Source organism: Triturus cristatus, chromosome 11 (assembly GCF_964204655.1).
Source record: "Triturus cristatus chromosome 11, aTriCri1.1, whole genome shotgun sequence".
NCBI lineage: Eukaryota > Metazoa > Chordata > Amphibia > Caudata > Salamandridae > Triturus > Triturus cristatus.
Window position 1 is genome coordinate 960,701,028 of NC_140594.1, and position 21,427 is coordinate 960,722,454.

Sequence of the window (21,427 nt, forward strand, 5' to 3'; positions counted from 1 at the left end):
CCCATCCGCTTACCCGGCATCTGGAGGGACAAGAAGGGGGGGGAAGTTTTTTCTAACAATTTTCACTTTGTGTTGCAGGAGGAGTTACAGGGCGATCCAGGGTCTGCACATACCAAGGGGTATAGCATGCAGCAGCACCGTGTGGTGCTAAGCCAGGATACCCAGGGATCTTTTAGCGTGTCCACTGGAAGACCTACGGCGCCCCGCTAACCGACAGGCGGTTGTGGGTCTGAGCAACCGGGGGCTGCCATGTATGCTCCGCCCACCCATCACGGGGGGGCGTGGTGAAGCATGTGGACTGGAGGTCCACGGATGGGAGGGGGGGACCCTCCCAACATTTGGTAGACACCTATTGGCGTTGCCATGGTGACTCTAGGCTTATCAGACGGGCAGGCGGCATGGGGCTGGCCTGCCCTGGGATCGCCCGTAAGATAACCCACCGTGTTTGCATATTTATTATGCTAATAAACCTGCAGCAATATTTCTCCACTTACATTCAGTGTCATGTGTTTTATTATGGTTATGTACTGATGTGTGATATGATAACGGTTGCCGATATTGGCACTATGTTCCTGATCAGCGGCAGCGTGAGCATTGCAGGAAGAGGGGAGATCAGTCGATCCCACCGCCGCTGTAACCCGACTCCTGCCGACGCCAGGCACATTCCGCAGCGCACCCGCCCTCTGCTGTCTGTTCCCCGCAGCAGGGCACCACGGAGACCCATCCTGGCTGGGACCTACTTGAAGGCTAGCTCCTCGCACCAAGTGCCGTGGAGGACTACAAACACGCAACGCAGACTCGTCTCTGCTCCGTCAGGCCCCCGCTAAAACAGCAAAACCTCAAAAGAGGAGCGGGTTGGAGCGCGTGGCATTCCTGGTGCCTGCCTGCAATCGTCACCCAGGGCACCCGGGCCAATGGGTCAAGCATAACCATGGCCACATCTTCTATGAAGCGATCCTTGAAAGCATGCCTGTCCGGGGATTAGAGTATCAGCCCTGCAGATGGGTACCACGCTCCATCCGATTTATGAATAACCAGTAACATCATACCTACAAGTCAGGACAGATGGCTTTGTCAATGGTTGTTAGTTCCATGAGCTATATCAGGCGATCCCGCAGCTCATACTCGTAGCTCCCTCGCTACAGTCGGGCCCCCCTCCAAGCGGATCCAAAGGAAGGAAATACAGTGTGCCCGGTCAGACATCGGTTCCCCTGCCTACTTGGGGTCACAAGAGAACACAAAACACTTAGTTCGCTGAATATTATGCCAGGGAGACTAGCTGTTCCTAGGCTGTAGGTTGCACGCTCCAGAGATGCAAGATGCGTTACAGGACTGCCCGACCCTCCGCTATACACGACCATGCTCGACCCCAATGCTGACCACTCTGTAAGCTACGAAGTTGTGCTCCCCTGCCAACCCCCATGTGCGTGAGGGAGATGGCTTCCTGCTTCCGTTCGCTTCCCCCAGGCACCAGCGGGGCCATGATGGTAATGTCCGGCCAGATGATAGGTGTTGAGTATTGCCTATCCGCGCTCTGATGTGCTTGCGGCCCAAGGTGCAGCATACAGACACTTGTAGCGAAAAACCCTCGCAACAACGGTGCGCATCGCGCCTTCTGGGACATAACCAAGACTAATTGTGGCAGTTACGGGCGCATGCTGACAACCCTCTGCCCAGGAGTAATGGCCAATTAAATCCATGGTAAAGCACACTAAATCCCTTCAATGAAAACTATTCAGTTTCCTGGAGAAAGACATTTGCCCCGCTTGCATACTCCTACCCCCACGAAGGCCGTGAACCTGACCTCCTCGCTGTCTCTAAACATACAAATGCCCACTGACCCCGATACTTTGCAGCAGTAAAGCTGGAAACTCACCTTGGGGGAGTGAGGGCTCACTCAGTGCAGCCGCATGATAGAGACGAGGGAGGGGAGGTGTGACCCTCACTAGAGCCCGGCAGTCGACGTGTTGCCCGCCGCCCCGGCACTGCTGGCCGTGAGGACTCGCACTGCCCCTCTTGCCACGTGACGCGGATGACCGGAAATTCAGTCCAGCTCCACCTACTGCCGGCTGATGACCCAGATACCAAAACCGGCACGTCAGACGGCTAGAACAGGCCCGGTGAGCACTGTCCAGCGTGCCTCAATCCAGCATAAGGAAATCCTATGAGGAGCCGGGGGTGCAGGAGACCCCGCGCCCCCGAGAGATGGTGTCCCGCTGACTCGTCATAGCGTGCCCTGGCCACCGGCCTGCCGTGCTTACACTTATGCCCCCAACCCACCGCCGTGATGACCGGGCCGCTACCCGTGGCCGCGCTCGGCCATGCAGTCCATTCCGGGTGTTGTTGCACTTCATCGCTTATTGCGGGGCCCGTCCCCCTGAGTGGAGGGTTTGTTGTAATGGGGGGTGGAGGGGGAGCATAGTTTCCACGCGTGACCACGGGACCAGGCCTGGGACTATGAGATACCACCCTGCACACCCTGGGCTGACAGGCCCCGGGAAGGGCCTGATTGCTGCACCCCCCTACCCAGGTGCATCCCAACCGCATTGGAGCCTGACTCTAGGACAGGGGAGCTGCATACCCCCCCTAGCGACTCCAACCCAGGCTATGGCCGGGTGGTGCAGGGCAGTTTGGGTACGGGGGAGGGCTCACGGACTAACTGCCTTAGCAGCTCTACCAAGCACTCGTCTAACGGTGTCTACGGCAGTTCTTATAAATCGGTCTGCTAGGTACCTATTGGGACGCCCGTGCGATGAGGGGCTGGGATCACCAAATCCCCTATATCCTGCCCCTAGTCCCGCAGCCCCAACTGCACGGACCGGCCCCGACACCGCCAGCCTGCTGCTGGGGCCAGACCGGCATATGCCGTGGAGAAGGAGTCCCCACGGGGGTGGCAAGATGTGGGACCGGGGGGTTTGGGGCATTGCCTGCACTCACCTCGCACAACCCGACCTCAGGACAGTGTGTCCAACAGACCAGCAGCACGACCAAACGGTGTCGAGGGCAGCGACAAAGAGGCCGCCAGGTGGGTTTGGAGAGGCCCTTATACCTCATCCCCGCCCAACCCTACCGGAAGTGACGCTGCGCGCGGACCCCTCAAGGGGGGGTCACACACACTAGCCTGTCTCGTGTGCCCTCATGTGGCACTAAGGCGGCTGCCCTCCTATGAGGGTCCGGTTCGTGGACCACGGGCAGCCCACACATGCCACGCCCAACCAGAAGCCCGACACGCCCACCCTGCCAGGTATTCTTAAAATTGGTGGGGCAAGCGGTGAGGAGCGGGGTTGGATGGCAGCCATAGCCACAAGGATTACTTAGCGGGACATAGAGCACCCAAAGCGAGAGAAGTTCGAGTGTAGGCGCATACCATGCCTGAGCCTGCAGTGAGACATAGGGGAGAGGAAGCACATAACACAAAGTACTAAGCAGTGCATAACCTCTGCCCTCCATCCAGTACCTTGTCAGTTGGGGCCTGAGCACCCGACACCATCACCGTGCCCCACACTTAGATGCCCTCCCACCAAGCAAGCTATACAAAGATAACTGAGAGGCGGCGGGGGAATGGATGCATTGAAATCAGGTTGAAATGTCAGGCTGACTAAGGCACTCATGGTGCCAATGGCTATGTGGCGCATCACGGGGCCGTGGGTCCTAGCCCGGCGCTCACCACAAAACTGACGCCTGCTGTACCTCCAGACCCAGGGGTCGCGACACAACATTGTGTCCAGCAGTTTAACAAAGAGGATTGCCAGTGGGTGGTGGCGTATAAGTACCTTGCCCCAGACCACTGCGTGTCGGAAATGATGCTGCGGAAGTGAAGGACATTGGGGACTCATGTGGGAAGGGGTCCCAGTGAATGGTGCGTGGAGATGTGGCCGGATTCTTACAGGGGCACACTACGTGGGCTGCAGGCAGACGCATTTTCAGAGTATTGGGATATCTGTGTAGCTGTGCAGTAGAAGTGAGTGTTTGTGATGATGTACAGTTGTGCTGTATTTTACATGCTTTCATCTGCACAGAGTTTTCTCCTCAATTATTGTTCCCAAACTCAGGGAGTCTCGAATTGACGGTCACGCTTTTTCGGTACAGGCTTTTTCAGGTAAAAGCTACTGAAAACCTGTCTCTGCACTCTCTAGGTTACCCATTTGCTTGGTTCTGTTTTTTGTCTTGTGTGTTTATTCAGTTCCCATAAAGCAGTGGATGGTTTTCAGCGCCAGGAAATCTCTTTGGTAGAAATTGCACTCTACAAGTGGAAATAATATCACATAATTCATACTTTCATCTACTTCGAGGAATCTGGCATCAGAGGAATCAGTCAGTTTGAGATACTTGGTGTAATTTGAATGTGTGCAGAGGACCTGAAATTGAATGATACTTCAGCGAGTAAATCTCTGATCATCAATTCTGCACCAGAGATGATTCTGCGTACATCATGCCTGCCTAGAGTCCCCAGGTCTGCCTCTGTGTGCTTGCACATTGCGATCTCCCACATTAATATTGAATAAAGCAATATGGAATGGAAGGCTGATGTGCAGGTTTTAGCCTCCTAAATATTAATATTCAAACAGAGTATGGAATGCTGATGGGAGGAGACGAAGCCTCATTACTGCGATAGATGCATGGAACCTGTGGATGAGGTGTTATTCCAGTCCAGGTGTGTAAATACTTGGGTATTTTTTGTATGTGTTTGAACTCACATTTTCACTAATGAGCATTGAGGCAGGTGTGTCACATGTCTTCTGTGCATGTAACTGTGGCTGCAGTACACAAAGTCAGTTCATTGCCGCACACAGAAGATAACATTTAGATGGCGCATTCCCTTTGACATGCAAATATAAGATGAGTCTCCACCTTGGATCAGCACCGGGTGTTTTTAATGAGCAAAACAAAAGTACCAACGGTGAGGGGCAAATATGAAGGGAGACACCTTCACATGACGCAACCTCACTTGATCAGGCTGCCAGAAATATGAATGACTTATATAGGGCCCGCAAACAATGCACGCCGTGAGGGGAACGGCAGTATTACCTGCAAAACCCAGAGCGCCGTGAGGGGAATGGCAGGAACCGCCAGCACTACATTGCCCAGCAGTCCCGGGGCCGGCGAACAACATTTACGCCACTAACGCGCCTGGAGGCGCTTTAAGAACTTGGAGCACCGAGAGCTCCTGGGGGCCCGCAAACAACGAACGCCGTGAGGGGAATGGCAGTATTACCTGCAAAACCCAGAGCGCCGTGAGGGGAACGGCAGGAACCGCCAGCACTACATTGCCCAGCTGTCCCGGAGCCGGCGCACAACATTTACGCCACTAACGCGCCTGTAGGCGCTTTAAGAACTCGGAGCGCCGAGAGCTCCTGGGGGCCCGCAAACAACGCACGCCATGAGGGGCACGGCAGTATTACCTGCAAAACCCAGAGTGCCGTGAGGGGAACGGCAGGAACCGCCAGCACTACATTGCCCAGCAGTCCCGGGTCCGGCGCACAACATTTACGCCACTAACGCGCCTGGAGGCGCTTTAAGAACTCGGAGCACCTCCCGCATCGCGGGACGCGCGCGGGCAGCGCCGGGCTGAGCCCGGGCAGAGGGCGGGCCGTCTGTGGCCGTCCGGGGCAGGATGAGGCAGGGCTGGGCCCGGACCCCAACACCTGACAATGGGTAAGCGCAAAAATGTCTCAAATACGGAGAGAGGAAAAAAGGCCAAATTACCGAGACAGTCTGCTCCTATCATATCTTATCTTTCTTCTGCTGTGGGGGCCCTCTCTAAGGAAATTGCTAATGCGGAACAGGAGCTTGGCACAGTACTTCCCATCTCACCAGCTCCCTTGGCTAATAGCGACATTATCCATGTACAACATGTTTCTCTGGAACCTGAGGTTGTGGTTTTGATTTTGAACCATAACCCCAGTGAGGCTGAGGTCATTGGTCTCCTTGCTGTCAATACTTCTGTACCAACCCTGCCACAGCAGGCTCAGGCGTCCATCCCTGAGTCCAGGACGACTATAAAAAGGAGGAAGAAGGCAGCTGGGGCCCAAAAATAGTTCCTGTGCCAATGGATGATCTTGGTGACCATCTAGAGAGACTGTTCATTGACCGCATTGAACCTTTGTTGGTGGGCATCGCCAAAGACATTGTGGAGACACTGAATACTTGCTTAGCGAGTTTATTAAAGAAATGTGCTCTTATTGAAACTTTGGCCAACAATTACGCCCTGACCCGGGAACCCTATAAAGTGTCTGGGGATCCCTTAGGCAATAGTGATAATGTTTCAGCAAGCCAGGGCAGTCCTATGTTGATTAACAGTAGTGTGGTTCCAAACAACCCTGGGATTCGGGCCTCTTGTTTAGCGCCCAGTACTTTGGATCCTATCCACCCTACCCCAGGCCCCTCAGATACACATTCACTGCCACAATATTTCCCTATTAGTTCCCGGGCAAAAGGCTGTCATCTGATCATAAACCTGCCCCCGGAGGCTGCTCCTCTAGTCGCCACATTTATAGGAGTTCCCCCTCTTAAGTTGGGAGAATCAGAACACGTCACTGACCTAATATATAAGGCTAAACAATGGTGTGCAGAATTCTCCAGTGGAGGGTTGAACATCTCAGACAGGATAAATATGGCAAGAAGGGTGGGTTGGATCGGAAATTCTACTAAGCACACACATGGGGATTGTGTCATAGTTAATTTCGACACCCCTGATACGGCTGATAGATTGTTTTGGGATGGCTCGGTGATCTCAGACTTTGGTCCTATGAGACCAGTCCCTTTGGGATTCTTTTACCCACCTCCTGACACACACCATCTATTACCCTTAATACACAACGTCCCATGTAGGTCAGAAAATGAAGGATGGTTTCGGAGTACAGTGCCAGGTGATAAATGTCTAGGGAAGAATCGTCGTCCAAATCATGTAAAGGGGGCCCAAATGTTATTACTAGACCCCATTTGCGGCCTGTGCACTTAGCGGGAATGGGGCCTGGGTCGGCTTTGAGCAACCGTTTTTCTCCCCTTTCAGATATAGAGGAACTGGATTGACGGTCTGCCTTAATAACGCCAGATTCCCATTGGGCCTCTAAAACCGATGTACCAGCAGTCTGTAAACTTATCAGCTGGAACATAGCTGGTATTAGAGCAAAAAGGACAGACACAGCCTGGTTAGATTTTGTTGCCAATTATGACATTATTGCCATACAGGAGTCCTGTGAGTCTTCCCCTAGTTTTTGGCTGGATGGTTACACTAGCTTTGTTATTCCAGCAACCCCCAGTAGTGCGGGTAGAGCTAAAGGTGGCCTTATTTCCCTTTTTTCACTAAAATTACAAGGGTCATTAAAAATGATCGAGTCGGGCTCGCCTAACTTTTTAATTGTGGAATGGGTAGTTTCTACCACCCATAAATTAATATTAATTAATTTTTATAATTCCTGGGAAAGGGAAGATGGGAATGAGCATATTGTCGCATTGGAAAAATTCCTGTTTAATTTCAGTCTAAATAATCACACTCAGTTCGATTTTATTTTAATGGGTGACTTTAATATTCACCCTTGTGGCGATCTATGCCACTTTGGTGAGCATGAGGGACCGTCCGGCTCATTGGCCCCCCATTTTGAGCATACCAAAATAGGGGAGGCCCTTGAAGAGTTGTTGGCCAATTTTAACATATTGGAATTGATTAATACTGAGGGGGGGATACGCACAAATACTTATAAGGGGTCTGACCATGGCTCGGTTATTGATTATATCTTTTTGACTCCTGGCATTTTACATAGGGCAGTGACCTATAAAGTGATTGTCTCTACTTATAGTGACCATAATCCGCTGTTGCTTGAGTTATTCTGGGGTGAACTTATGGGCAATAGGTCTTGCTCCCTCCGTGGGGTGACTGCCCTAGCACCAACGGATCGAGGGAGAAGACTCAAGTGGGCAAAGGTGGTCCCGGAAAATTTTATTGAAATTCTTCTCCCCAAAATCGAGAACAATATAGTTATTTGTCAGGATACAAAAGCCACAAAGTCAGAAATTATGGGGGCTTTCGAGGGAATATGTGCCCAAATATCAAATGACCTGATGATGACTCCTAGTCAGCAAGGCAACAAACCACGCAAATGGTTTGACTCAAATTGCTCGAAAGCCCATAGGGTTTTAAAAAAAGCACTGCTATCTACCCCGAGAGATAAGGCCCTTATTGCTAAATTGAGGAAGGATTATAAGCTAACCATTACCAGTAGGAAAAATGCTATTAAAAATGATGCATGGGAAAAATTACTTACAATTGATGTATTGCGTGATAGCAGCCAGTTTTGGGCTATCATTAAGCAGCCCTTTTTCTCAGAATCAGACAATACTGTAATGGACTGTGTAATTAGCGATACTAAATAGCTGCTCCATTTTCAAGAAGTCTATGGTAATTTAGTCACCGACACACAATATAACCCTTCAGTGGCCTTTGCGTGTGCTCCCCTTGTTTTTAACTGTGAGGAAGTGGAGAAAGCAATTTTGGAGACCTCTAGAAATAAAGCACCTGGACCTGACGGTGTGCCAGCAGATTTTTACACCCACTTACCGAAATTCTGGGCAAAGGTGCTAACTAACGTTTTTTGTGCCGCAAATGGTAATATTCTCCCCTCCACATGGGCTACCTCAATCATCGTGCCGATTTTCAAAAAGGGGCAGCGCGATGACCCGGGGTGTTACAGACCCATTTCCCTGTTAGACTCTGCGATTAAGATATTGGGCAGAGTCTTATTGCATAGGCTAAGGGATAATATAGAGAGCAATGGGGGTCTCTCTAATATTCAGTATGGTTTTAGAGAGAAAAGATGCACCATGGACCAATGTTCGAACCTCCACCTCCTGATTTCCAAGTACACGGTGGCCAAGGAGAGGTCTTTATTTTTGGCATTTATGGACCTCTCCTCTGCTTTTGACTTGGTAAATAGGTCTAAGTTGTGGCTAATCCTATTAGAGCTTGGGGTTGATCAAACACTCGTCCATTTTATGGCATCCCTTCACCAGGAGCTGTTTGCTGTGGTCAGGGTCACCAGGGAGGGTAGGTGCACGAGACGATTTAAGTGAGAGAGGGGGGTGCGCCAGGGTTGCATCCTGGCCCCCCTCCTCTTTACCATTTACATCAACGGCTTGGGAAAACATCTGGTGGAAGTGGGGGCTGATGTTCCGCGTGTAGGAGAGACTTTAATTCCAGCTCTCCTATACGCGTACGACGCAGTATTATTAGCTCGTACAGGCGTGGGCCTTCAAAGATTGTTGGACCAATTTGGGGCCTTTATGGACCAACTAGACCTAAAGATAAATGCCAAAAAGTCACACACGATGGTGGTTGGTCATCATAGAAGTAGGTCAAAAGTAAAAACCTTTTTCTGTGAAGGGGAGGCGGTCTCCAGGGTGGCTGTCTTTCCCTACCTGGGCGTCCTTTTTGACGAAAAGTGGTCTTGGGTCCCCCAAATTAAGGGCAAGAGTATATCCATGGCCCGTTCGTCATCAGCCCTTATGGGATTCTCAAGGAGGCTTGAGTCTAGGCCTATGGAGGCTCTTTTGAAAATTTATAACACCAAATGTATCTCGATTGCCTCTTATGGTTCACCTCTGTGGGGTTATGTATCTGTGGAAAAAATACAAAGAGTGGAGAATGGATTTATTAGATACCTCTTGTCTGTCCCTAAATCCTCCCCGACCTTTTCTATTCATTCGGAGGTGGGTTTGGACTATATCACAGACAGGTTGAAACTTGGCCCATTGATCTTTTGGTTAAAAACATGGCTTAACCCAGAGCTAACCTTGAATCATGCCATTATGTCTGACATTATGGCAATGGATCTGGCTAATAAAATACCCTGGCTGGTTTATTTGAAAAAAACCTTTCAACAGCTGGGCCGCATAGAACTCTTCCAGTCGCCATCTTGTATTAGTAGGGAGGATGTCAACTGGATCAAGATACAATTTTTAGATAGGGTCAGATTGGTTCGAGAAGAGCAGGAACTCGAGAAACCAGCTGTTAGATCGCATTTTATGTTAATTTTTTCTCCTTCTCTAGAGCCTTATCTCAAACTTGTTTTTAAACCCTTACATAGGTTCTTGTTGACCAAATTTAGGTTTAATTTGATCCATCTAACTCTGGGTAGTTACCGATCATGGGCGAAACCAGAAGTGGGCCCTCCCTGTAACTGTGATAATTTTTCGCAGCAAGATACTATGCATTTTATCATGTTTTGCGAGACATACAGGGATATAAGGAAAAAACATCTGTCACCAATTCTGAGAGAGGCTGGCTTTACTCAGGTTAGGCCTGCATTAATCTATCTCCAGCTCTTGGGCTCCACCCGTATCATCTTTTGTGTGGCCAGTTTTTTAGTGGCGGCAATTAGGATCAAGAAATTGAAAGTCCCACCTAATGCACTATTTTAATCAATTATGTTTTTAAGTAGATTTTAACATATTTAATTGTCTTGCACTAATTGAAAATGTTTTCTACTGTACTGATTTTTAGACATATCATTGGTTGTTTTTATGTTGTATGTATGTAAAATGTATGTCTTTTATGATTTTAACAAATCGAATAAAGTGTATTTGACTGACTGACTGACTGAATGACTTACAAATTAACTTAAAAATCAAGGGCTTTATTTATGAAGGCCTGCATCACATTTATGCCCTTGTTGCATCACTATTTCTGATGCTTCGGCGGCGTAAATAATGCGCCATGTTGCGCCATATTTACAAAGTGACAAATCTAGGCAGATGCGATACTTTGTAAACCAATGCGCTACATTATACCTGTGTCAGGTATAATGTATGCAGGGTGTTGGTTCCCCCGCATGAAAGGGTCATAGGAGTGGCACAGCGAAATCTAGAAGTTTCACTGTGCCACTTCTGGGCTCCCAATGCATCAAAACCTTACGCCTGGCTCATCGCAGGCATAAGGGTGACGCAGGCCTTTTCACATGGGGCAAAGGACACATTGCTGGAGTTGCGTCTGTTTACAGACACACTTTAGCAATGCTCCACTTTTCCGCGACAGAAACGTCTGTATCCGCCAATTTTTGCGGCATGATACGTTATACAGTAAATATGACGCATCCATCATGTTGCAAGGAGGGAGCACTAAGAAGCTAGGCATCGCCGCTTTCACGCAGCGATGCAACACTTCTCACAAATGAGGCCCCAAAGGTCTTGAAGTGTCAGTCGCAATCTGTTCTGTTTTCAGCGGGTATTCAAGAAGGTTGGAAAACCTGGACTGCAGTATGCTTGTGGTCAAGTTACTGCAGCTGAGTTTTTCAGCGTGGATAGGATATTGCTTCAACAGGAAGTTCAAGTGACCTATTTTTATCTTTCCAAGCAATATGCCAGATGTGGGAGCTCGAGTGCCTCAGGAAACAATGAGCAGCAGTGCACGACAAGAACACTCAAGCCTGAAGATTATGCACTCTGGGCATACTAGGCTTACTCCTACGCCTCCGGGGTGCAGAGTAGGCTGTGCCTGCTGATAAATAATGATGCTGCATTTGTACTAGATGTCGGTTGTCAATGGGGACAGCATGCTGTTTTATAAATTGGCAGTCTGAAACTGTTGCCTGATCTTTAGAAATTTTAGAGGCAGGATTTGGACACAGAACATGCAATATGTTAGCTCTGGGCACGATGAGCAAACATCATTTTTTTTAATCTCCTTTCTTATTTGTTCATAAAGGGTGCAGTTGATCAGTTGAAACGTGTCAGGATGTAATTTAGAACCCAGTTCTGCATCTGGGTCGTGGATGAGGTTGCATTCTTGGGAGAGCTGGTTTTGAGGGAGGTTAGAAGAGGAGGCTAGGGCTGGTGTCGGATGAGTGAGCATTAAAAAAGCTGCAAAAGAAGGAATAGTAAAAGCAGTTAGATTTCATGTCCCATACAGATACTTAAATTAAACATGAAGGGGTGAAGGGTGTGGCTTGATGGTAATCAAGATGGCCACCTGACTGAAGAGCTCCCCTGACCGAGGAGGAGCAAAGCTGTAAATAATGCGATAGCTGGGAAGAAAAACAACAGAGGATGCCACAAAAATATGCTGAACGTCAGGGCTTTAAGTGGGCCGGGTCTCACCGGTGCTGAGCACCTGCAGTTTTTTAAAGGAGGCCTCGAAACGGGTCTCTATCGGGCTCTGTTTTGTGCCCTGGTGGTCCGTATTTTTCTGGACTGCAGTGACAGCAGGCACATCGATGTGCGCGTGCTCACACTGCTCACTTCTCACTATTGAAGAAGTTACGTCATGACGTCATATCAGGTGAGTTATTGTTATTGTTATTGTTATTTTGGATTTATATCGCGCCCAATCACCTACAGGTCTCTAGGCGCGCGGAAATCGATGGTAACTGACAATAAACTAGGCAAACACAGAATGAAAGGCACTTCTTTGATCTAGTTTACACCCAAGGTTCTTTTAAACAGCAATGTTTTTAGCATCCTTCTAAATCGCAGGAGATTCCCCTCCCTGCGCATCACCTCAGGCAGCGTGTTCCATAGCTGAGGGACTAATACTGAGAAGGCTCTTCCTCCCTTAGTTACAAGTTTGTAACGGGGGCAGACCAGAAGCTGAGAGTCTGAGGATCTAAGTGTTCTCACTGGGCTGTACACCTCTAGACGATCAGTGATGTAGGCTGGTGCCTGACCATAGATAGCCTTATGAACTGTGCATAAGTTTTTGAATTCCACTCTCTCTTTAATGGGGAGCCAATGCAAGCTGTGTAGCAGGGGAGAGGCCTTAGTTCTCCTTGGGAGTCTAAAAATGAGGCGTGCAGCATCATTCATCACGACCTGCAATCTGTTAGTGAGAGTTTTAGGTAGGCCAAGGTAGAGAGCGTTTCCGTAGTCTATCCTTGAGATGACGGTTGCTGCTACAATTGAGCGCATCATTGATTGGGAGAGGACAGGGGTTAACTTTCGTAACTGTCGGATGATATTTGTACAGCTACCCACCACAGATGAAATTTGACTGGCCATTGACAAGTCGCAATCCAGTTTGATCCCCAAGCTCTTTACGTTCCTACTTGGTTTTGGAGCAGGGCCCAACTCCGCTGGCCAATAGAGGTCACTCCAGGGTGAGGCGGTGGATGGAATCACCAATACCTCGGTCTTATCTGGATTGATCTTTAATAGATTTCCAGTCATCCATTGTACAGTGTACCTCAATATGTTCTGAGCGTTGAGTTGTGCGGTCCTTGAGTTATCGATACTCAGCAACAGCTGAGTATCGTCCGCGTAATTGAAGACTCTACAGCCCCTGCTGGCCAGTGATGCAATCAAAGGTTGTAGGTAGAGATTGAATAACAGCGGAGACAGGGCAGAGCCCTGTGGCACCCCACAGTCTAAGTTCCCCACCTCAGATGTTTGATCCCCCAGTTGTATCCTTTGTGTTCTTCCCAAAAGGAAGGATTGCAACCACTTAAAGGCCAGCCCTTTGATCCCAAAGTCTCTCAATCTCTCCAAGAGTAAGGCATGACTGACCGTATCGAACGCCGCTGATAGATCTAACAAAATCAGGGCGCTCGGTTTCTTATGGTCAGCCATGCCTCTTAGTTCATCCAGCACCGAGAGCATCACCAATTCGGTGCTGTGATGAGCTCGAAATCCTGCCTGCCGCTCATGGAATAGATGGTGAGATTCCAGATACAGGGACAAGGATTTTAATACATGTTGTTCTAGTATTTTAGAGAGGAAAGGCAGTTGGGAAATAGGCCTGTAGTTCTTCAACACTGCAGGATCTGCACCGGGTTTCTTCAGTAGAGGCCTTACACGTGCCTCCTTAAATTCCACCGGTATATATCCTGTTTCCAGAGATCTATTGAGGAGGGAGATAATACATTTCTCCAATAAAGGACGGGCTACCCGAAAGACACCGGGTGGGCATGGATCTGCTGGAGAGCCAGATTTAATTTTTCCCATCAGTTTCTCCAGACTCAACTCATCCAGCTCTGGAAATGCTGTAATGGTACAATCAGCTAGATTATGCGGGATTGAAGTTGTGGCAGTTCCGTTTAACAACCCACTCTTTATTTCCGTGATAATGGCCTTCACTTTTTCTAAAAAGTACGCCTGAAAGGAGTTACAGTTTATAGGGGACTTGGAGTTGTCAGATTTTTTACTTAACTCTGACAGAATTTTAAATGTCTCTTTCTGGATGTTGGCTGCCTTATTTAGGCGGGAATCATAATACTCTGCTTTAGCTAGAGCAGTAAGCTTTTTATATGAATTAAGGGAGACTTTGTAGAGGTTTCTAGCTGTATCTAGCTTGGTTTTCCTCCAAACCCTTTCCAAGGCTCTGAGCTTTCTTTTATGCTCCCTTAATAAAGGCGTGAACCAGGGGGCCCCCTTACCAGCACCCCTTATCAGCTGTGATTTTACTGGCGCTATTTGGTCAATGGCCTGGGCCAGGCTCTGTGTTAGATCCATGTATTCTTGGTCCAGACTATATTCCAGAACTGAGGACAGGTTCGTTGGCAGTAGTACCTTGGTTAAGGCTATTAGATCAACCTCAGTCCATTTACGGGTACTCCTGGTTTCCAGTGATGTATTATGTATATGGCCATCAATAGGTATCTTACATGATACTAGATGGTGATCAGACCATATACAGTGAGTAACATCTTTAAGAATGACATTTGTGTCTGTCGTCCACACAAGGTCAAGAATATGGCCTTTAATATGTGTGGGAGTATCGACAAGTTGTGTAAAGCTCAGGGCAGTCATTATGGTATCCAATTGGCGTGTGGCCAAGTCCCAGTGGGGATTATCCCAGTGCAAATTAAAATCTCCTGTCACCAAAATTTTCGTATATCGGGTACATAAGTCCGACATAATGGGTCCAAATAGGTCATAGAAAAGCGGGGTAGACTTTGGTGGGCGGTATACTGACAGGATCACCCAGCAGACATTGTTCATTATTAACTTTACCCCAAGCAAGTCAGATAAGTCCACTGATTCAGATAACAATAACTCGACTGACAGGCTCTTTTTATAGAGGATTGCTACCCCACCCCCCCGAGCACCTCCCGGACGGTTGTGCCATATGGCATCATAGCCCCCTGGGAGAGCGGCAATGATGTCAGGCAGCGAGTTGTCGTCCAGCCAGGTCTCCGAAAGGGTCAGGACATCGAAGTCGTTGTCCTGGAGTAGGTTATATACTTCTACATGATGGCAGTGGAGCGATCTCGTATTTAAACTAGCAATCTTCAATATAGAGCACCGACCTAAAGGGATGACCTTATGAGGGTGAGATATAGTATGGGTCTTGATCGTATTCAGGGTTACGCAGTCCGGACACCTCTCACCAGACTGCGCAGCTCCCTTGGGGAATAAGTGATCCTATAGCCAGATGTCCGAGCCCCCGTGCACGGTCGTGCGCGGACGGGCGCAGACGGGCTGGACTCTGGCGTGACTCCGGCGATGCTCCGGCGACCCCGCAGCGCGTACCCGCTGCGCGTCAGCATGACCGGCTTAAGTACCGGTCTAGCGTCCTTGTGACGACTAGACCGCACCGATCCTCAGCCCTCACCCAAGATGTCCGCCGTTCTGGCAGTATGATCCAATGCTACTGCAAATGAGGGAAGGGACCCGCTCCAAACGCGGTGCTTTTCAAGTTTTAAGTGCAGGTATGTGGCGGTGGCAATGAGATGACATATAAAATCAAGGTACAAGGTTCAAACAATTTTAAATTAAAGATCAAAACGGGAACTTTAAAAATATGCTATAGTGCTCCTAATGAGCGCGCTACGCTTTGCAGTGGTCTTGCGCTTCTCTGTGTTGCCAGAAGTGATTTCCAAAGATGACCGGCCGCCTAATTTACCCAGCTTAAGTACCGGTCTAGCGTCCTTGTGACGACTAGACCGCACCGATCCTCAGCCCTCACCCAAGATGTCCGCCGTTCTGGCAGTATGATCCAATGCTAGTTGTAGGGGAAGGGAAATCCTTTAAAGAGAGTCATTTTCTCTCTGGATTTCACTTTTCTTTTTGAAACTCAGGAGCAGCAACATTGTCGTGGTGTGACCAGAGCTTTAAATGGAAGCTTTTTCAATATTATATACAAGCCATAGTTGCTGCTTATTTATCTTATGCGACTAACAACCATTAATAAAGCCAATAGTCCTGACTTGTTGTAGGTATGATGTTACTTGTTGTATCTTATATCAGGATGCAATGACAGAAACAGCAAAATACAAGTCGGGCGGCACACTATGCTAAGCACAGATTTTCAACTTATGTGTTTTAAGCCACGCCCTTAATTACGTTGGCCACGCCCCTTTGAGAGACCACATAGTTTTTTCATCCCTCTTAAAGCCCTGCGGGACGTGTGGGAGAACCTGAAAAAAGGCACTGCAAACCTGTCTAAAGCAGTATGCACACCTAAACCCACCTGATACGCACTTGAAATGGCACTGACAAAATGAAGACCATGGCGTCTAATGCTCTGTAAAAGAAAGACTGCCTTGCTGTCCCTCAGGCAACGCTGTGAAAGCACTGCTAAAATACTGGTAAAACTGCAACTCTGAGCCAATTGAGGAGCAGGTGGTGGAGCTCAGTTATGGTGTGCGGCGGGGGTCAGAATCTGCGAGTGAGGTTTGTTCTCCATCCAAGTAAAGTGCCGACAATGAAACTAGTAGTGGGGAGTCCTGGACACAACCCATATTGCTGGAGCTGAAAGGACGGCCACCCGTGCTTGCTGTTCCAGATGCCTGTCTGGTGCTGCGTTGGGGGGCCATGTCAGCTGCTGTTAAGGGCCCCACGGCTCAGTGTGCATGGGCAGTGGTCGAAGTGGGGGGGGGAAGTAGGGGAACTGTGGGCGGAGAATCAGAGAGCGGGAATAACCTGTGGATTGGGTCAGTGGGCGGAGTCAGAGGTGTGGCAGAAAGAGCAAAATATCCCAATTTTTAGTATTTGTTTCCCATTTCACTAACCAGTTACAGCTTAATACGTTATTCAATTTAACCAATGGATACACATGTTTATTTAAAGTTTAGTTATTGACATTAAAATACATTCACAAAGTGGGATATGTTTCCAATCACAGAATGTCCCAAATATCCTGAAAGGTGGAATCGCAAACCATTTCTCTCCGAGCCATGGAGTTTTTGTCATCAGCACTTCTCTCTATTTCCTCAAACATGAATGGCAAAATATCCTAGTTTGCAAATGTTTTCCACATAATTATGGCTCTGCCATATTTGCCACATAATACATCATCTGCTGCATAATCTGATGATTTTAACTAGTAAATTGTTTATAGCTCAAACGGATCAAAAGTTCCTAAAAAAATGTGACTTGTGCTGCTGTTAAGTGGAGCGTTACAACAAACAATTGATGGACGGAATGCTGACAATGCAGACATTCTCCCCCAGTCAAGAGATCTGGGTTAAATCCATCATTCTTTTGCCCACTACACCACCCCAGTTTAGACATGGCCATATGCAAATCAGTCTTGACCCTGTGCCTCATGGGAACAGTCCAGCCCGAACTGCCAAGCCATGTCTTCCCTGGACCGGAATCAAGCATCCTAGGACCGGTTTCTGGCTATCAGCCGTCATCAGCCAGGATAGCTTGACTCCAGTGGCGTAGTGAGCACGGGTCCCACGTCTGGGAATACCCATCCCACTTAGGGCGAAAAGCGTTACAACAAACAATTGATGGACGGAATGCTGACAATGCAGACATTCTCCCCCAGTCAAGAGATCTGGGTTAAATCCATCATTCTTTTGCCCACTACACCACCCCAGTTTAGACATGGCCATATGCAAATCAGTCTTGACCCTGTGCCTCATGGGAACAGTCCAGCCCGAACTGCCAAGCCATGTCTTCCCTGGACCGGAATCAAGCATCCTAGGACCGGTTTCTGGCTATCAGCCGTCATCAGCCAGGATAGCTTGACTCCAGTGGCGTAGTGAGCACGGGTCCCACGTCTGGGAATACCCATCCCACTTAGGGCGAAAAGCGTTACAACAAACAATTGATGGACGGAATGCTGACAATGCAGACATTCTCCCCCAGTCAAGAGATCTGGGTTAAATCCATCATTCTTTTGCCCACTACACCACCCCAGTTTAGACATGGCCATATGCAAATCAGTCTTGACCCTGTGCCTCATGGGAACAGTCCAGCCCGAACTGCCAAGCCATGTCTTCCCTGGACCGGAATCAAGCATCCTAGGACCGGTTTCTGGCTATCAGCCGTCACCAGCCAGTAACGCTGTTAAGTGGAGGGCCCTTTGCAAAGGTTGACTGGTCACCTTTCTCACTGCTGCAGTTGTATGTTCCACTGGTACTAATAAGGAAAACTCGTTGCAGAGACTGTTAGCATGTGTAATAATGTCAAAATAATAAAGTATCAGAAAATGTACAGCACCACTAATAACAGTATAGGGTATCAGAGCACTTTACATCACAGATATTACACAGAGACAATCAATCATGCATGTGTAAATTACTGTATAGGAAATGTTACATAAAACAAAGGACTACAAGGTGTTGGAGTCACATGATAACCATACTAATAGGTAGCATAGTTTAATAATGATTGGTCTGGATAAACACAAACTCAGAATTGAAAACGTAATATCATGGTTGGGGGTTCTCTTGAATAATCAGAATTGATTTCAACCGAAATTAACCCTTTTTCTGCAACATTAGGATAATCAAAGACTGGGGAAAAAAACATAACGCTCTAATTTATACCATGCAGTTTGCATGCAGCTTTTACATGAGAGTTAAGAGTTCACTGTTCTATGTTAGGATTTTAACTTATTAACTTATTAACTGCAAGTAACAATAAGGTCTCTCTGACAAAAGCAGTAACCCACTGACCTATTTACATTATGTGCACTTTGTGATCTGCATGGTAAATTTTCTTAGCAGTAGGCACATTAACCCTCTGCACTTCCTTTCCATGAGTCAAAATGTCCACTAGACAAAACACCATCTCTCTCTACTAAGAACATTATTCACTAGAGTTATCATGATATTTTTATTATTGCCGAAAATTGTTGGAGGCCAGGAAGGAGGCAGCAAGTGCATTTAAAACCATATTATTCTTGCAAACACGACGACCCCGCCTGAAGTCAGTGCCAGCCGCGGTCAGTGCAGGTAACAGCACTGGGGCTGTGGGGCCGGGTAAGAGGGGATTTCAAGGGACGATGCAGAGGGAAAATTAATTATTTATTTAATTTTCCCTCTGCATCGCCCCTCAAAATCCCCCCTTTCCAGGCCCCTTTGCCCCACCGCTGTTCCCTGCACAGACCACGGCTGGTCAGCGCCAGGAGCAGTCACACTGCCCTAGAGCCACCCTGCTCAAGGGTCCTGTGATCTCAGTGACAGTCACTGTCACTCTATGGTTTGCTGCTTCATAGGCCTGCCTGCAAGACTAGAGGTGAACTTTGGAATATATTGTGGCAGACACGCCTTCAAGGTTAACCCACACTTGCCACTGCTAGAGTCCACATACTGGTGCTAAGTCACCAGGGCTTTTACGATCTTGCGGGGCCTTCTGTCTAGCATGGGAATGTGCTCCCTCAGGAGAGTGGTCTGGGGGACTGGTCATGAAAGCTGAACCTGGTTACCCAGTTCCAAATTCAGCAGCTCTGACCATAGTGCCACATCTTCGCCCCCACTGAATGCCATACTGCCCCACTGAGAGAAACTTGCACAGCACTGACCCGCTATAAACACCTGGATGTGACTCAATTCAAATTACGCACTAGTCAAGGGCAATAGGCTGCCTAAAAAAAAATTAACAACATCCTAGAAAAAGCAAACATTCATAGGGAATGCAAGATTAAGTAAGGCATGTGAAATGTAAGCACGAACAACATGGTTACCTTTTTCTTTTTATACTCAATATTCAGAAATTAGAGAGTGCTTTGCCTGAAAAGTTAAGGCCACAACTACAGGGGCCAGAAGGGGCCCGTTTCAATGCCCATTGCTTATATCCTTACAAAACATAAGCAGTATGGTTTAAAAAGACATTTGTGAATACAGAGCCGTGGTATGCATTTTGTTTTCCAATTCACCCATCAAGCAGGTATTTCAGTACCTCAGGAATAGTGCACTTTCCCACCCAGCGAAAACAATGACGTTCAAAGAGCGACGAGCAAACAAAAGTAGCGCTTCACTGGCACACACTGTAAAGTGGCGCGAATGTGATAAGGTGTGAATAAATCAGTCGGGCCACCTTGCAACCACTCTGTCCTGCTTTAGTTAGTTAGTTATTTTTTTGTATTTTGAATGTCTTATTTCTCTCCACCCCGAGGCTGCACTTAGAAATTGAAAAATTTCAGAATAAGACGAGGCTTCCAGCAAAAGTGTTTTTCTTTTTTGGATCCATTTCACGGGGGAGCAAATAAAGGAAAGGAGGAAAGAGAAGGTTGGGATTCTTGTGCATTAAAGTCCGCTCTGCACTGCACATCACCTACTACCATTTTTGACATTACTGCTTTTTACATTGTGGTAATCAGCCAAGTTGGTTAAGGGTTCGTCATGATAAAAGTGAGGAGCTCCAGCGCTGCGGGATCGTTCAGCATCGAGGGGAAGAGGTCCTTAGCTGAATGACACACCTGTGTGTCAACACATCCTAGACATGTCATCCAGATATTCCTGATAGGATTTGAAGGTCTTGCTTATAAAAAAGATTGCTCAGTGTGTGTCTCTGGAGTGTGCACAGCTCCTTCAGTACCCCTGGGTCAAAAGCTGGCATAGTTTGAGGGTTGTTCAATAGCGACATTGCGGGGGAGTACATCAGTCATCGCATACATCGCAACCGGTCTCAAACATGCCCATACTGTGCGTTCAACAATGTATATTCCTCTATTGGACTCAAGGTACTTTTTCATCTGTGCAGTTTTCAATGGTAAAGTAGCAGCTAGTCTGCAAATCCTAATGGGATGGGTGGCTGCGGGGAACAGCCATTACAACGCGGTTATTACTACGCTGTGCAGTTACATCGCATGCGTTACAACGCATGCGATGTTACAACGCTATGCCATTACAACGCAAGTCTGTACATCCACTTGCGCTAGATGGCGTGCTAACATTACAAATAGTGTAGTTTACTATCCCAACACCTTCCCAACTGTTAAGTGGACTGCAGTTGGAATAGTAAATTAAACTTTTTTAATGTCAGCACGCCATCTAGCGCAAGTCGATGTAAAGACTTGCGTTCTAATGGCATAGCGTTGTAACATCGCATGCGTTGTAATGCATGCGATGTAACTGCATGCGTGGTAAAAACCCGCGTTGTAATATCATACATCCGTGGCTGCTATTGTGGAACCAGTGATGTGCAAACTGCGCCTGCAAGGCCAAGTAGTACACTCTAAAGTTAATACCTGTTTCTTGAAGTCTCGGTTTCACTAAATGAGGAGACAGAAAGAGAGGGAAGAGGGGGAACAAAGAGGGGGAAG

At 48.0% G+C, this 21,427-nt stretch overlaps 1 long non-coding RNA gene across 1 annotated transcript in view; it reads left to right on the forward strand.

Moving 5' to 3' along the window:
- The first annotated feature begins 3,135 nt into the window (after positions 1-3,135).
- LOC146785745 (uncharacterized) overlaps positions 3,136-21,427 on the forward strand; it is a 208,880-nt gene continuing 190,588 nt past the window's right edge. Inside the window, exon 1 of the long non-coding RNA XR_014970661.1 lies at positions 3,136-3,244. This is a non-coding gene — a long non-coding RNA (uncharacterized LOC146785745). The remainder of the gene's footprint in view (positions 3,245-21,427) is intronic.